The sequence below is a fragment of the Cryptomeria japonica genome, chromosome 7 (genome assembly GCF_030272615.1).
Source record: "Cryptomeria japonica chromosome 7, Sugi_1.0, whole genome shotgun sequence".
Lineage (NCBI taxonomy): Eukaryota > Viridiplantae > Streptophyta > Pinopsida > Cupressales > Cupressaceae > Cryptomeria > Cryptomeria japonica.
In genome coordinates this window covers 43,879,363-43,898,566 of record NC_081411.1, presented here as the reverse complement: position 1 = coordinate 43,898,566, position 19,204 = coordinate 43,879,363, and positions in this window count along the sequence as shown.

The window sequence follows — 19,204 nt, the reverse complement described above, 5'->3', positions numbered from 1 at the left end:
TACCTATTAGGATTTCTATTCCTTCGTTGAAATTGAAAGATAAAATGATACAAGTTCAAGTCCTAATCCCAAAATGCATATACAAACGAATAACAAGATTGCAGAATTGAGATTAAACAATGAACAACTGTAAATACAAGGATGAAATAAGAATGCAAATGTGTACCTGGAGTCAAAATCGGATTGAAAATGTTCGGGACGGGGGCGCGGGCGCCACTGTCCTAATTCTGTCCCGAAAACTGCACCTGAAACTGTTGTTTTGCACTCTGGAAAACTGCTGGAAGTGTCAAAAAATGCTGTCTGTCCGGAGGACCAGGGCGCCCAGCGCCCCTATCTAGGTCTTTTGCTCTGCAATTTGATGTGGAGTGTTGTCTCGACCTGCTTTTCCCGGATCTGTCTCCTGCGGCGTCGTCCGAGTCCCGAAACCTGCACTTATATCTGAAAAGGGTATGGGCGGCTATATAGGGTTTTGCCTTAGTCAAACCCCCGCTTCGGTGATTTCCACTTCCATGAATAGCCAAGTTGTTTTCTAAAATGTATTGTGTGTGCAGACCTAGTGTGTGTGCAAGGTCCTAAAATGCAAGAAAGCAAACTAGAGCAACCTAGAAAGTAAACCCTAATTGCTTGTAAATGATAATGTAAATGCTCTAAATCAAGATGCAAAGTGATCTAAAGCATGAATAAAGGATATATTGAAGCTTATGCAAAGACATGAAAACAACATGAAATCATACCCAACCCTCAAGGGAGGAGTACAAGCCAATCTTCAGTCGGTAATCTCCTATTGTTCTTCAATGTCTTCCAAGCCCTAAATGGATGAATGAAATTGATAAATGCTTGATAGAAGGATGTTGAATGTTGTTGAAGTCTTCAAAGATCTTCTCTTTCGCTGTATATGAGGTTCCTGAAAACAAAATTCCGGATCCTTTCAAATGAAGAAAGAGAGCTCTTATGTATGAAACCCTAGATCGTAATTTCGTCATTTGGCCGACCTAGAGATTGAATTTCCCGCCAATTTCTTGGGGTTAGGCTTTATTTTGTGATTGGATTGTGCTCCTAAAATTTCGGGAAAAATGTCTGGGACCATGTGCACTCTGGGCGCCACGGTCCCGACAACTTTTCACCAAATTTTCAGGGCCGTCGGATATGATGATTTTAGAGAGAATCCCAAAGTTACAGGTGATTTCGAGATGTTTTGACCCCCGAAACCAAGCCCCCAATCTCAAAATAGGACTTAATTAGGGTTTTTGATTGAGTGATGTATTGGAGGAATAAAATGAAAAGGGCACGCTTTAACGAAAGGGCCCAACTTTATGATGTAGAGGACAATGATATAGGGCCTTAGACCTAATTAATTTGATTAATTAAGTGCTAAAGGAGAGATGCAATGCAAAATGTAAAATGCACCAAGGCGGGTGCTAAACTAGGTGTGAAATTGTACCACCACAGCAAGTGCGTACAATTTATGACGCTACAGTATGTAAATACATATATAATTGTACTAAGACATGAATATATATAAATACGCATGTATCTATATAAAAGTATATAAGAAGAAATATAGGTATTTTTGTGGATATATTTAGGTGTATACAAACGTATTTGGATTGTGACGTGTGTCCTTTGCATGAATCTTGGTGAAGTGGCAAACAAAAAGTGATGGCAACTAAAAACCGAGTAATCCTAATCTATAATTTTCTTCTCTTTTGTTTTTTGGTCCTCATTTCTAGTACGAGGTTGGAAATTTCCTTATTAGAAGACATATAATGAGATAATGGATTCAAAAAGTCTGTGCCAAGGACAACCACCAAACTAAACCTTAATGGCTTGAAAACTTGCACACCAAAAACAATGCACAAAAAATGAGGAATGGACAACAAAGAACAACAGATTTGCAGACAACCATTTGTTTTAATAATCGCCTTAATTACAAACTCATTGAGAGTGGTATCAGAACGTTGCTGGAGATATCGTCTGATTTCTATATCTCATTTATATATGAAGGGCACTCAAGTGGGTCACATTCTCATTTTAATCTCAAATTGCTATCTGTCAATGGATACTTACAGTTTATGCTTGGTCAACTGTAAAGGTTGAGAAAAGTCAATACAAGTTATAGACTAGTGAAAGATTCTAAGGAAGACCTAAACTCATACTCAATATTTTAAGTAGATCTGATCTCTGATCGAACTGCTAGATTCCAATTGTAACTTTGAGTTAACATTTTTTTATATACATATTAAGATAGTTGTATTAAATTAAAAATATTTCAAATATAAAACATTCTTATCATTCAAAGCTTATTTAAATAAATAATCAATTTTTTTTATTAGACTAATATAATAAAGGTGCAACCATAGACAAAATAGAAAGGTAAAAAATGCTTGAAAACCAAAATGATGACACTAGTAAAACTAAACAGTAAAAACAACATATTGTAACAGGGATATGTGTGTGTCATCACATAGTTGTAAAGTGTCCATAACATCACAATACATAGAAAAATCAGCACAAAGCCATGGTTTAATCTTCTAATTCAGTGCAAAAGCTTCTAATTAAAATAGCTCAACAAAAATCTCAATGATCAATGGCATTTTTGTTTCTCAATCAGATGATATAGCTTTTGAAATACAATAAAGAACTTTGTTAATTGCATCCAAGGTTTCATAGCAAGGTATTTTGACCGAATACAAAAGTTGTCTTACTGTAATTTTAACACAATTTCTAATGTTTCCAATGTAATGGTCCATTGTAATTTTCAGTACTCATATGTATGCATTTATGTGTTCATCAAAATGTGGTAGAAGGAAACCCAAAATAGAGTAAAGCAAAGCAAAATTGAAACAACACAATGGTGTGTGGATATTTCTTTTATGTTACTTGTAATAGGTACACCAAGACAAAAAATCACAGTACCGATTTATGAGTTGCACATATAAGAATTGAGTATGAATAGTATGAAGGTTACTTCAAATATCAAAATATAATCAAAATAAGAACTAAACCCATGAAATAGTGTGTAATTAATTGTAATTAGTATCTACCCATGCAACCCATCCATATTGATTATCATTCCACTTAAGCATCTTATCTCCTAGCTCAAAAACACTTAGTGGATCAATTAATTGTTCAAGACTTGGTATAGGAAGAGGGTAGAGTTTGAGTTTGTTAATAGTATCATCATCATTGCCCATACTGGGAATGGTGGAAACAAGAGTGGCAACAATAGGAGGAGGGGTTCTTGATTTCTTGACCATTCTACGTTCGAGCCGATCAATAACCTTTATGAGGTTCTGCTTTATCTTGTTGCTCTCTTCCAAAAGCTTCCTCACAACACTGTTAATGTCCTCTCTTTCTTGCATCCCTCTATTCATTGTAAAATTTTGATTCAATTATTGTTTCACTATTTTGTGAGAACCAACAAGTGAAAATACATCGTTAAAGAACTTAATACAGGAGAAAAAGGCAGCCAATGCCAAAGTAAAACAAAACATTGTTGAACAATGCAAAAAGGACTAATTCACTGCTCACGACAACCACCAAAGTAAAACGTAATCAATCGGAAAGTTGCTGAGTAGAAACAATTCAAAGGAAAATGAGGACCGAAAAACAAAAGAGAAGAAAATTACATAAATGAATTTGATTTAATAAATTATAAATTTGGTTAACATTACAAGAACAGGAAAATTAGAGATGACCCTTACATTCAATAAATTACAAATTGGGTTATATTAGAGAAAGAAACCTCTTCTAGGTGGTCAAAACAGTGCACCTTAATGAGGTCTAATGCACATGTTGTAGGCAGTCTAAATAATGCACCTCGACCAGCTCTATTACATTCAACAAATGCACTTCACAGACAATTAAACTCAACCAATAGGAAATGAAACCGTAATTAATGTAAGGTGCATAATTATCAATGGTTGGCCTTTTCTTAAAACAATATTGAGGTGACTGTTGTATCACAGAGATACTTAAAAAGTATAGGTAAGAAATCAAGTCTATAGGTTATAACGTAATGAAAATAAGGTAGTTGTTTTGTAATGGCCACTTACTTTACCGTATTGTGTTTGTCTTAGAATCTTAACTGTTGGTTGTGTTTTGTTGATTGTTAATTTTGTAAATAAAGACACATTCATTGCAATAACAAACTTTATGTAGTTAACATACAAAGCTATATGAATATTGAGTCAACTACTATGGTATCTCACAGATACTAAAAGAAATACACATAAACAATATATATATAAAGGGTTGTTATGAAAATATTAAGAACATCTAAAGCAATGAAATCAACTCCTAACTAAGGTGCATATTTACAGAAATCAGGTCTAGAGGTTATAGCCTAATGAAAACAAGGTGATTTTGTAAATAGTGCGACATTGATTGTAAAAAAAGACTTTATAGTTAACTTACAAAACATATAAGTTTGAAAACTGTATACACATAAAAATTGGCTATGAGCAATTAAATAAATATTTTATATTTATTCTTCTATTAAATAGTTAATTTGAAAAGATTAATTTATTTAATTCATTTCGTGTCTTTTTATTAATTAATTTAATTGAAATATTTTATTAATTAATTCATCTATCCTATTCCTCTAATTAATTAAATATCTAATATTTAATTATTCTTATGATCAATTAATTAAATATATAATATTTAATTATCTCCTCCAATCATTCGAATATCTAATATCTAATGATTATTCTTCTATCCTATAGTCTCAAAATATTAAATGATTTCCTAAATTATTTAATTTCATTTCCAACTCACCTTCCATCTCCACTTCATCTTCCCTTTTCCAACTCATCCATCATGTGACTAAATTAATTCAACAAAATTAAAATAAATAAATCATTTATTAGCCACTTATCTTCAACTTCCAAATTTAATGAAATATTGTGTACGTACACATATTTCATAACCTTCTTCTATATTATCTCTAACATCCCTGCATCTTAGGAAGGACTTGAGTCCACTTGTCCTCTCATGCCTAAATCTTCTCCAACCATCCCTAGATTCCCTCAGTCAGCAACCTAGTCAAGGTGAGATGAGTGACACTTGTCTTCTCCTTCCCCCTTTCTCTCAACCTTCACCTTTGCTCACAGCCATCCAAATCTACAGATTTGATCGTAACCATTGATCTGGGCCACATCATCTTATCCTCTCAAGGTCTATAAAATCAAGAGTTTGAGTTGAGAGAGAGTTAGTCTTCAAATTAGTCTTTAAGTGAATTTTCAAAGCTAATCATTTGTGAAAACTTATGCACCCGTGAGGTTTAATCTTGAAGCAAATAGCATAATCATTTAGCATAATCATTTTAGCATAGTCATTTAGCATTGCATATCATAGTATCAGTTAACTATTAGTTATCGGTCCATTCTTCATATGCCATCTTGGAAGCTATCAATGCTTGTCCGAGAGCACACCATCTGTAACCAAGAACAATGGAGTTAGGACACAATGAGACATAAATCATGAAGGTAATAATAGTATTTTTATTTTATATGCATTTCATGTAGTTTCATTGGTTGAGTTTGGATTTCTTGTAGCATTTCCTTTGTATTTTGTGAAACTAACATGTTGCAGGTAGTATTCTGATGATGAAATTCAAGTCGACACATTTTGGCGCCCACCGTGGGGCTCAAAGCCTTGCATATTCTTTTTAATATCCTATCTAATTCTCACAAAAATCAAATTTAATGCATTTGTAATACAAATTCACACCTGTGTGAGTTTTGACAGTGCCTTTATTTGATAAGTTAGTGCTTTTTTCCTTCAGGTTAGCACATGTGTCATTTACATTAGCATTTTTGTCTGTAAATCAACGCATTTAATCTTCAGAACAACACTTTTGTCCTTCAGGTTCGTGCATTTGTTAGTTTGGTTAATGCTTTTGTTAGAGAATTCTCGCTTCTTAGTTCGTAGAGCAACGTTTTTGTGTTTCAGGTTAGCACTTTAGTCCTTTAGGTTAGCGCTTTTGAGGTGAAAGACAATGCATTTGTTAGGATAGCACTTTTATTTGCAACTGACAAAATTTTCTTGCAGGTCTGAATGTCCAAGAACTTAAATTTTTCAAACTACTGACATGCATATGCAGGGTTATTTTTTAAAACAAATTTCATGCATTTCCTCACCTAGTTAATTAAGAGTTCTAATTTGGAAAGTAACACATCATGTCATGCTCATTTAGCTTAGCTAATGGGGATAAATTAACAACATGAAACTTGCATTTTTTAGTGACTTCTTTAAAATAGTTGCACATAGATTTTACAAAAGCTAAAATGGACTTGTGTTTTTCATGCTTGATGAAGTAGTAGGTAAGTATGCTCTCACTATCATACGGTGATCAGAAAACCAGACCTACTTTCTTTTATGTATAACCTTTAGAGGGCCTGCTTTCCCGAGTTGCCTTGAGGGGGCTAGTGAGAGGGGAACGACCCAAAGTGGAAATGGGCTAATACCGAGTCCTTCCAATCCACTCTAAATAAATCATGTTTGTGACAAAAGTCACAAGCAACATGTGCTGATAAGTTCACATCGACACTATGTTTCCCCATAAACCCTATGGAGCGTAACCTCTATAGGCTGGGAACCTTCTGTATTTACAGAGATGAAAGTGCCACATGTATGGCCACATGACCAGAAGCCTTTACTAAAAACCACTTGTACTAGTTGCCAAAATCCTTCTAGTTGTTGGCGTAGGAGGTCAGACCTCTAAAGCGACTCACACACATACGGTTCTTAGTAGAGATATAAAGTTTTCCATGGGGAGTTTTCATGGAAACTGGTGCTTGGCTACCTTGGAGAAGTGAGTGCTGAGGGTGGAGCCAGTGGGGTCAAGCATCTAAATATCCGCTTTGAATAGCGTAGCCTCGGGGGAAACCCCATGTGAGATTCAACAATTATTGTCTCATCTTGCCATAGGATTTGTACTTGCTTATGCATTTTGTTTTTCAAAAACATTGTGACTTCTATGTCTATGACATGTTCAAAATGGTAAAAAAAATTGAGAAACTCATCATCTAAAAAAATGGGCGAAAATCCAACAACTTGCTGAAGGATTTGAGAAGAATCCTTGAAACATAATCAGAATAACACTTTCAAACAATAAAACGGTGCTTTTATCCCATAAGTTAACACTCTTTGCCACAAGAGTTAGCACAAAAGCTTTTTCACATCTAAAAAGCACATCAAACCAAAATTTCAACATTAGTATCAAAACACTTCTTGAGTAGATTTGTCTCTAAACTATCACACATTTTCAAACTAGCTCAACAACTGGGTCACTAATCTAATAGGCCATTTCCGAAAAGTTTCCATAAGCATAAACATTCAACAAGCTATTGATTCAAACATTTTCAAGTGCAAAAAAAATCAACATCATTGTCAAGTCTCTCATCAGGATATATCAAATCCTCTATCACGAAGCTTGATCAATTCATCTTGTGTTCATTATCTTGGATATATCTTTCCTATTTTGAACCTAGGTAATATCAAAATCAGAATTGCACCAACATTGGAATCAAACAAACTTGTGAACTATCAGATGCTTATATGAATTTTAAGTATCACCTTAAGAAAAGAAAACCCAGTTATAAAGCTACCTAGAAAAGAATAAGATTCTTGTATATCAATCGCAAGACCTTATTAAAACATAGGACATTCCTACATCGTTTTCGTCACTATTTACGTGGTTGCGGGATAGAGTTTGACGGAGAAATTTTGCAAGGACGTGCTTTTCAACAAAGAGACGCTTTATCACAATGAACAAACAGTAGCGGTAAAATCAACAAAGCATATCTTCCTAAACCAATAATCACTTATTGAGTTGTCCTTTGGAAACTTAATTTTTTTTGAAACAATCACATGCCACTTTGGACTAGAGCTCAATACGAACAACTTAGAAAACAACAAAAATAAATGGAGGAAGAAGATAATCCGATATTCCAAACTTTTGGGTATACCGCTGTTGATGAAGAAGCAGTCAATAACACCATTAGAGACCTTGAGCAAGAGTTCAAATTTGATAGACTAATGGAAAAATTATTGGCAAAACAAAAAGAGAAATATCTTTTGATGTTGGAAAAATCAGGAGCTAAATTGCCACAAGACTTTAACATAGAAAGCTTGAAACAAGATACGGAGGCAAGTAACACCCAAAACACAAATGATCCAAATAACGAAGATGAGAACAAAAAAAGTCATGAAAAGACAAGAAAAGAATGGGATGACACAAGAAAAGAGCATAGTGATAAAAGAACTTACGAAGAAATAAGGAGAAACTATATGGATAATTTGTTGCTAAACCTCACTCAACAAATGCAAACTCCACAACAACAGATACAAGATATGCAAAATGGAACAAGCTCCAAGAAGTATTCATTAGAAGATATCTGCCCATATCCTTTCGATAAAAAATTGAATATGGCACCATTTCCGCAGCATTGCGAGATCCCTAAATATGAAAAATATGATGGAAAATCTGATCCTCAGGATCACATTAGGGAGTTTTGTACTATGAGTATGGAATTTGCGCACAACGAAACTTACCTGATGCGTCTTTTCCCTAGGGGTTTAAATGGGCAATCAATGGAATGGTTTTCAAGATTACCATTCGGAATCAAATCTTTTGAAGTGTTGGCATTCTACACTCTTATGAGAATAGTTGATGTTGTCATTGATGGCAACCAACTGGCAATCATCTGGCAACCACCGATAGTTACCGACATTGGCAATATACATCTACATACACTGACAGGCACTTCACTGACAGCGACAACAATGCATACCGACACTCAAGCTGACATGGAATACACTTTTGTTTATTGTTTTATAATGTAATTATCTCTTGTAAAAGCTGACATGGCATATTGTAAAAGACTCGTATATGTATGAGATCTTATAGGTCTTTTTATATAGAGAATATATGAGAAGTATAAGACAATTTTGTATAAGGTGATATAGTTGACAACAAAGGTTTTGGTTATAGACTGAGCTTAAACCGGTATTGAACCTGGCATATTTGATGTTGATTTGAAGCAGTACATTGTATTGGATTTTGATAATCTATTTTGTAAGTCAATGAGACTTCTATTTTGTAGTTGAGCAGTGAGCTCTAGGCTGCTAGCCTTCTTGCATGTGCAGGCCCCTCATTGTAAGTAATATTTATTCATTGGCCAGTGAGTGAATATTGTGGGTCACAAATCCCATCGAGGTTTTTCCCACACTGGGTTTCCTCGTTAAATATCTTGTGTTATGGTGTGTTCTCTATGTTGTCTTTGTTATTCTTATTTGCTGCATTAATTCTTATTTACTGGTACACTATTTTGAGATGCAAATTTCTTAATAAGTATAAATATTCTATAAACCGGTTAGACACTGATTCACCCCCCCCCCCCCACCCCCCTCTCAGTGTCTTTGGGACTATCATTGATTCTAACATGAAGAACTCATGAATAGATTTATTTCACAATATTCCTACAATGTAAGGAATGGGATAACAATGCTAGATTTCTGCAATGTTAAACAAAAGAATGGTGAATCTTTTATGATCTTCTTGCAGTGATGGAAATAGATGTTTAATAGGTATCCAAGAGATGTACCTGATCAAGAAAAGATGGACATATTCATTGATAATCTTATTAGTGAAATGGGTTATCAACTCAAAATGCAATGTTCTCCCTCCTTCGCCAAGATGATTGAGAATGGTCTGAAAATAGAAGACGCGATGGTGAAGAAAGGAGAGCTAAAACTTTACAATAATTCTTACAATAACAACAACAACAACAACAACAACAACAACAACAACAACAACGACAAACCCAAATTCTGGTGAAAGAATAGGAATGTCATCAATGGAGGAAATGACGACAATAGTGCTACAAAACAACAACCGATTTTTAATCTATCAAGTCAAATCCCAAACAATAACAATCAAGAAAGCAATAAAGCCAAGTCTTTCTTCTCCAATCCTCATAGGAAATTCACAAAAATTGGAGAACCATTAGAATCAGCTTTAAAAACTCTTCTTGCAAACAAACTGATTGTTTTACCAGAAGCAAGAAGTTATGAACCACCAGTAAAGCCTAATTGGTGGACTTACAATCATTTTTGTGATTACCATCAGAATAAAGGACACCAAACAAATGATTGTTAGAGATTTAAACACCTTATCCAGGATTTAATCGATAATGGAACTATCATAGTGGATAGCCATAAGACAAACGAATGACACCTAGCTTTCAAAACTCCGCTCCTGAATTATGACAAAGGTGAACCATCCCAATTAAAATATGACAAAGGAAAAGCCAAAGTGAACTACGCTTATAAATATGATGATGTGGTAAATGTCATAATTGTTAAAGATAATCCACCTTCAGAGCCAATCAATGTCATTACGAGAAGCAAAGCAAAGGTCACCTTTCTGGGTATAATAAAAGACTCAACATCCACTTCACAACAATACAATTTAGTAGAGCAATTACAAAGAATACCCACTTAAATATCAATTTTGGAACTTCTCAAAGTTTCACCTATGCATAAGGAAATTTTGGAAAAAAAATTAGTGGAAACAACAGTTCGAAAAGACTTGGATGTGGATCAGTTCCAAAACATGGTGAAACACCTTATAGCCCCTCATTTCTTATCATTTTATGAAAATGATGACGCGTCCTTGTAACATCCTCACAATGCTCCTTTACATGTCAAAGTCACCATTAATAAAAATCATGTCAAACACGTACTCATAGATGGTGGAGCAAGCTTAAACATTTGTGCATTAAGTTTAATAAAAGCTTTGGGATATTCAGATAATGTAGTAGATCCAAAGAAGAAAATAACTATTAAGGTTTATGATGAAGTAGAGCGTTCTTCTAAAGGAAATGTGGTGCTACTAATCAAAATACGACCTGTGGAAAGGAATACATTGTGTCAGGTTTTAGATTTGAACCTCTCTTACAACATTCTTCTGGGAAGACTGTGGATTCACACAATGCAAGCAGTTCCTTCTACATATCATCAATGTGTAAAATTTCCTCATGAAGGACAAGAGGTCACTATAATTGTAGACTCTGGCTAATATTGCAATAATCTGAAGCCAACACAAGATACAAGAGTTCCACATAACAGAGAATCAGTATATCCTACCAAATAAATTCAAGAAAAGTTATGGGAAACCTTTGAGAAAAAGCTCAAATTGAATGATGAAGGAATGGGAAAATATTCTTTGCATAATTTTCCACTTTCACCCAAGTCATTATGGAAAGCCTACAAATATCCAATCAAAGATCTCAGAGAAATAAAAAGATATGCTTAATGGAGCATTTGTTAGAGCTGGAACCCTTGAAGAAGAAACCAAAGACAAGGACATTCTTGGTTGGTTGTACAAAGATGAAAATGAAACTATAGCAACAGTTGCAAAAATCAATATTCCCATTGAACAATATGGCAATGATTATAAAATCATGCAAAAAATGGGATATGAAGGAAAAGGACCAATTGGTAAGTGACATCAAGGTATTTCAGAACCTATTTGTCCCCACTCACAATCTAAAGAAGATAAATCAGGGCTTGGATATCTAAAAACAAATCAAAAGCAACATAATCATAAACAACCAAAGTGGAGAAATAAATTAGTCTCTAAAGAAGAACAATGGCAAGAAAAGCTACATCAAGCAGCAGAAATAGTAGCCAATAAGCAGAAACAAGAACATGAGAAACAAGAAGAAGAGATTGCAATCAAAAGAAAAGAAGAATCTTGTCAACAAGTTCAAGGAATACAAGCAAGTGCAAAATCAGAACAAGATATTCTAGAAGTAGTGAAAATTGAGATGGCAGAAATCAGAGAACTTTTTGCACCATACAACATTCCTGTGTGGTATAGTAGTATAGCCCTAGACAATGGTTCAGAGACAGATTCAAATGAATATGAATGGGGTCCAAATGTCTCATCCAATATATCAAGTGAAGAAAGAAATGAAGAGCAAACAACTATCACAAATGAAGACTTGTTTATTACAAAACAAAAGATGGAGTTAGAAAGAAAACAAGAAGAACTCAGAATCCAGAGAAAAGAGGCATATACAAGACAACAAAAGAAAGGGGATGGCAAAGACAAAGAAATAACACCACAAGGAACAAAAACACATATAGATCAAGCATTTGGGAATATCAGATTTTTATCAAATAAAGAGAAAGATGTACCAAGGTATGGCAGAACCATAGAAGAACTAAGAGATAGTCAAGTAGAATTGACTATTAGTCCAGAAGAAGCTGAGTTTGAAAGAAGACAAAAGCTAGCAAAAGAATTCTCTATATCATGTGCATCAGTATGTCAACTTCAAAATGCAAATGAATTTATTGAAAATAATCAAGAAGGAACTTGTAGTACTAAAGACATGTGTGTTGATATAATCCATTCGTTTAAGGGACAAACGTCAGAAGAAGATCCATTTGAGTGTGAACCACAAAATGCTAATACTAATTTTGTTAGAACTAATTGGAGAATACTTGGGAGAGATAATCCTCAAGATCATTCTATCTATGACATTACCTACTCTACGCCAAATTATGACCATTAAGTCATGAACTTTGAAGCACCCAACAATGACAATGATTATGACTTACCCCTTCTTCATCCTGAACTAATTGATTGGGATAATCTAGAAAACCCTGAATTAGATGTCTTTTCCAATGATCATGACTTGGTTGTGTATCTTAATGCTGTCAAACCCATAACACCTAAGATATCTTCCATGGTGGAATCAAGTAACGTTTCTTGCAATCAGGAGAATGCCAAACTTTCCAGTCGCAAAATTGAAATAAAACAAGGAAAGAGACCTGCTGTTGAAAACTATTTCATGGCAACACTAGATCAATCAAAAGGGAAAATAAAGGATGTATCTAACGGTGAAAACCTCTTGGAGGTGCCAAAAGATGGAAAGGTTGACATCCTCCCTGCATATTTTCAAGAGAGATCTGCTATTCTAATAGAACCAACAGAAGCAATAAACATTGGAACATCAAAGGATCCCAAGATACTTCATTTTGCTGCCTCATTATCAGATAAAGAGAGGAAAGAATACATGGAATTATTCAGACAAAGACAAATAAATTTTTCTTGGTCCTATGCTGACATGTCGGGACTTAATCCAGATCTTATAATGCATCATCTCAATGTGGATTTTGTTGGTGTAAATAATTATTCATCTTGGATATTATTACACTTTACTTAAGTTTACTTAGGAAATGCATTTCATAATAGTTTGGGTATGAGAAACTTGGGTGTTTGTGCCACATTGGGATAGTGTGTGTAGGAGAATTTCCACCTTTTATGGTGTGATCTTGTTGTTACACTCCACATTCAGTGGGTGATCCACCTCATTTGGACTATTATATTATTTCTCCTACCTACCCACACCTATTTCCTACCTACCCTTGTTTCTTATTGAGTCACATGTCATGTTTGTGTGCTCACATATCCATATAGCCTTGCCTATATAAGCAGGCTTATATTCATTGTATGTAATGATTGATGATCCAGTTGATTAGTATTTTCATCTTGATAGAATACAGTTTATTTCTATCATATATTTTGTCTCTCTTATTTGTGCTTTCCATTGCCTCTTGATCTTGGCAAAATCTCACATGGTATCAGAGCTGGTCCATGTCTCACATGGTATCAAAGCCATTAGAGTGTCATTGGTTTGCTAATTGAGAGAAATTTGATGCTATTTGGGGTTGTGTATTTTGGAGTTTTCTATTGCAGGTTATTATTGAAGCTTGATGGGTCAAATCTGAGGTTACCATTGGATTTAGGAGGTCCAAGAAAGTCAGTTTTGCCTTTTGTTTCATCAAAATCGGACTTCAGAGGCCAAATCTAGAGGCATTTGAAGTTTGACGCTGCGGTGGAAATTTTCCAAAAATTATAATTTTGCAGGCAATTTTCAAATAGCGATATCTCACTCATCTGAACTCATTTTTTTGAGCAATTTTTTTTGTTTTGGGGTAGAATTTCATGATCTGTATAGTGGTGTAGGATTTTTCTGATTTTTAGATACAAGTTTTTTGGAAATCGTGAAATCTCAATTTTTACAACTTTGGAGGCTTCATTTGGGCTCATATGGACTCCTTTTCAGGGGCCATTTTTTTTGAAAGTGCATATTTTTTCATCTACTTTCATAATCTACCATCTGTTTGTAGTGATTTTAAGTAGAAATTGCACTTTCAGTATTTGGCCATTTTTGGCATATTTGGTACTTGCATTTTGCTTGGATCTCAGTTTAGATCACTAGCAGTATTTGTTGAAGTCTCTTAAATCTCATTTTGAGAAGTTGTAAATTGAAATCAGAAGTCCATTTTGCCTTGTTTTGCAAGTGGCCCATTGTATACGCACTAAGTATAAAGTGCCAAAATCACCATTTTGGGGGGGTTTCTTCATTGAGTATTTTGGGGGGTGTCTTGTGTGATTGTGCCTCTCTCTATCTTGTGTTTTTTCATTTTGGTGCTATGGGTTCTCCTAAATTTCCACTTTTAACTCCTCATAATTATGCATCATGGAAAATTAAGGCTTGGAGTAAACTAATGGAAAAAGGACTCATTCATTATGTAAATGAAACTATTACAGCACCACCTGATCCTAAGGCTGATCCTAATGCTCAATTTGAATGGCTTACTAAGAATTCTATGGCACTTGGAACTCTTAGAAAGTATGTATCAGATGACCTCATTTTTCACATTGATAAGTGTACAACAATTAAAGAGGCTTAGGATATTTTTAAGAAATTGTATGGTCAAGTTGATGAAATTAAGGGCTACAAACTTGATAGTGAACTCACAACTTTGGATCCCAAGGATTTTGATACATTCCAAGATTATATCACAAAAGCAACTGAGTTAAGAGCAAAGCTAAAGGATTGTGGAATTGACAAAAAAGATGCTCAATTGGTTTATAACTTGTTGGACAAGCTTCCTTCAGAGTATGCAGCCTTTGTATCTAGCTTTCACACCCATAGGTTAGCTCAAGGTTCCTCATACACTTCTCCCTCATTTGATTCATTCACAGAGATGTTGATACTTGAGCAATCTAAGTTGACCACGATGGGGATTCTCAAATCTTCAAAGTCACAAGCTTTGGTGGCTAACAAAGGGAATCAAAGTAATCAAGGAAAAGTCAAGAATCAAAAGCAACTTAAGTCAAAACAACAACAAGATGGAGCACAATCTTCCTCTCCACAACAAGGTGATTCACCATTCTCACCTAAGAGGAAATCTTATAAGGACAATCTTTTTTGTGGATATTGCAAGAAGTCAGGACATGATGAACATCATTGTTACAAGAAGGATATTGATGAGTTGAAGAATCTTCTTGAGAAGAATAGAATCAACCTACCTTCTAGAATGTCTACATCGGGTTCTTCTTCCAAGGATAAAGGAAAGGATCACTCTTTTGGGATAGATAAAGAAAAGAGACAAGCTCTTTGTGCTACTACAAGTCATGATTCAGGGAGATGGCTTCTAGATTCAGGGGCTTCTCATCATATGGCATCTTCGTAGTCTATGTTTTCTACATTTGAACCTTGCCACATGTCATAGATTTTGATGGGCAATCATACATACATGGATGTGATTGGGAAAGGATCTATTGCCATTGGGGATAACTCCTTCAATGATGTGTTGTGTGTACCCCACTTGACAAATAATCTTCTTTCCATCTATCAAATCACACATGGGGCAACTAGGAAAACTGTGGAGTTCACACCTGATTCAGTTATCATTAGAGACTTGGAGAGTGGAGCTATCATTGGAACTGGGATGGTTGATCATGCATCTTGGTTGTACTCTTTTTTAGATTTTGGTCCTATTGATGAGGTTGATTCTTCCTATGTTGATGATTCTGATTTTGATGAGAACTTTGGGCATTTGAACTTAGGGATTCTTACATGTGACCCCATTCTTGAGCCTTGCATTTCATCTCCTTCTATTGATATCACACCACCTATTGCACCTGATGATGCATCTAGTGCAACAGTTTTGCCTTCTTATGATTCAGTGCAACAGGATATTTCATGTCTTCTAGCTTCAGTTGATTGGGATGCCTACTTGACAGATATTGCAGATTTGTTTGTGGACTCCTATATTGCAGATTTGGGAGACACCATTGATGACATTCATGTTCTCTTTGATGAAGATGATCCTTCTTTGATTGTTGCGAGGGATAACTCTGACCCTCTTGTGCATTCTCTACATGATCAATCTTTAGAGGTTGACATGATTGTGGATACTTTTGTACAACACTTGGAGGAGGTCTCTTTATCTTTTGAGGAGACATATGAGTCTTTGGATATTTTTCTACATTCATCTCCACTAGATCTTGGATTGCCTTTTTCAACAGTGTGGCACAGTTTACCACCTTTGGAGGGGGTACCTTTCAGCATCGACATGGGGACACTTGAGCAGTTTTTAGAGATTCCTTTCATCATGAGTATTTTTGCTTCATCTTCCCTTCATGACTGGGGAGACTTCATGGATACACCTTTGGTTTTGTTTCTTCATAAGGGGAGGAATGTTGTTCGACATTCATGGAGCAGTTTCTTCATACATCGAGCTTCTATCATTGGTGCAGATTCCACATTGAGGGGGGGCTTCCTAGCTTCTCTTCTTCTTTCATATGGGGGGGAATTTTTCTTCACATGGGGTTTTGTTCTTCACATACTTCTATGAGAGTTCTTTGTATCTAGTTTTCATCTCTCTTTTGGGGGAGGGTTTTTTCCCATTGGGCTTTTCTCTCTTTCCCCACTCTGTGAGAGATTTCATTGCATTGGTTTTTATGCATTTGCATTTGTACATGGGTACCTAACATGGCCTCGTAGCCGGGACCCATCTCGCATTGCTTAGTTGCGTTGTAGACTTAAGTGCATTCCCCTAAGTTGCACTTAAGGGGGGGTGTTGGTGTAAATAATTATTCATCTTGGATATTATTACACTTTACTTAGGAAATGCATTTCATAATAGTTTGGGTATGAGACACTTGGGTGTTTGTGCCACATTGGGATAGTGTGTGTAGGAGAATTTCCACTTTTTATGGTGTGATCTTGTTGTTACACTCCACATTTAGTGGGTGATCCACCTCATGTGGACTATTATATTATTTCTCCTACCTACCCACACCTATTTCCTACCTACCCTTGTTTCTTATTGAGCCACATATCATGTTTGTGTGCTCACATATCCATATAGCCTTACCTATATAAGCAGGCTTATATTCATTGTATGTAATGATTGATGATCCAGTTGATTAGTATTTTCATCTTGATAGAATACAGTTTATTTCTATCATATATTTTGTCTCTCTTATTTGTGCTTTCCATTGCCTCTTGATCTTGGCAAAATCTCACATGGTATCAGAGTTGGTCCATGTCTCACAAATTTAAAATCAAAACTAGTTAAGCAAAAGCTAAGGAAGATGCATCCACACATTGCTCTTTTTGTAAAAGTCGAGCTAAAGAAACTATTAGATGTGGGTTTCATAAGACCTGTTGCCTATCTAGAATGGGTTTCAAGCATTGTACCAGTGTCAAAGTTGGATAAAAGCATAAGAGTCTGCACCGATTTCATAGATTTGAACAAAGCATGTCCCAAAGATGATTTCCCACTACCCAACATTGATATAATTGTGGACTTATCAACAGGGCATGAGATGTTTTCATTAATGGATGGCTTCTCGGAATACAATCAAATAAGAATCATCCCTGAGGATCAAGAAAAGACAACATTCACCTGTGAATGGGGTACTTATTGCTAGAATATTATGCCATTTGGGCTTAAGAATGTAGGAGCGACTTATCAAAGGGCTATGATGACAATTTTCCATGATATGATGCATACATTTATGGAAGATTATGTAGATGATATACTTGCAAAATCTCATACAAGACAAGAACATTTGAACATCTTAAGCAAGATCTTTGATAGGCTGGAAAGATATCAGTTGAGATTAAATCCAAAGAAATGTGCATTTGGAGTAACCTCTGGAAAACTTCTTGGGTACATTATATCAGCCCATGGAATTGAAGTAGATCTTGAAAAGGTAAAAGCCATCATGGAGATGGAGTCACCTAGGAACATAAGTCAATTGCGATCTTTACAAGGAAGATTGTAATCAATCAGAAGATTTGTCTCTCAATTAGCAGATAGATGTCATCCATTCACTCATCTTTTACATAAGAATGTTCCATTCAAATGGGATCATAAATGTGAAGAATCTTTTATGCAAATCAAAGAATATCTCATGAATCCTCCAATACTGGTATCACCAACCAAAGAGAAACCATTATTGCTCTATATCTCAGCGACAAATGTATCATTAGGTGCTCTACTAGCTCAACATGATGACGAAGGAAAATAAAGAGCAGTATATTACATCAGTAGAACACTTGTCGGCTATGAATTGAATTATACATCAATAAAGAAGACATGTCTAGCAGTTGTATTTGCAACTCAAAAGCTACGACATTATATGCTGACTCATTATGTGAAGCTAATAGCAAAGATAGATCCACAAAAGTATTTGTTGAACAAGTCAACTTTGACAGACAGATTAGCCAAATGGGTTATGATACTGAGTGAATTTGATATAGAGTATGTTGATCGAAAAGCTATCAAAAGACAAGTCATTGCTGATCAATTAGCTGAAGCTCCTTTACAAAATAACATACCATTGCACATTGAATTTCTTGATGCAGACATTTTGATAGTAAGTAAAAAATTTTGGGAATCGTACTTTTATGGTTCTTATACACAATATGGACTAGGCATAGGAATTTTATTCATCACACCTCAGGGACATACAATTCCAAAATCATATAGACTGCAATTTCCATGCACAAACAATACTGCAGAATATGAAGCATTGACTATTGGGCTCAAAATGGCTATTGAATGGAATATCAACGAATTAAATGTTTATGGTGATTCATAGCTTATCATCAACCAAATAAATGATGATTATCAAACTAAGGATGACAAGCTCATGCTCTACAAACAGCTGGTAGAAGACTTTAAAGAACACTTTGCAGAAATATCATTTACTCAAATCCTAATAAATGAGAATAAAGTAGCAGATGCAACGGCTACAATAACATCTCTCTTGCAAAATTGGGAGAATCAATAGCGTTATGAGTTCCTCATGGAAGATATC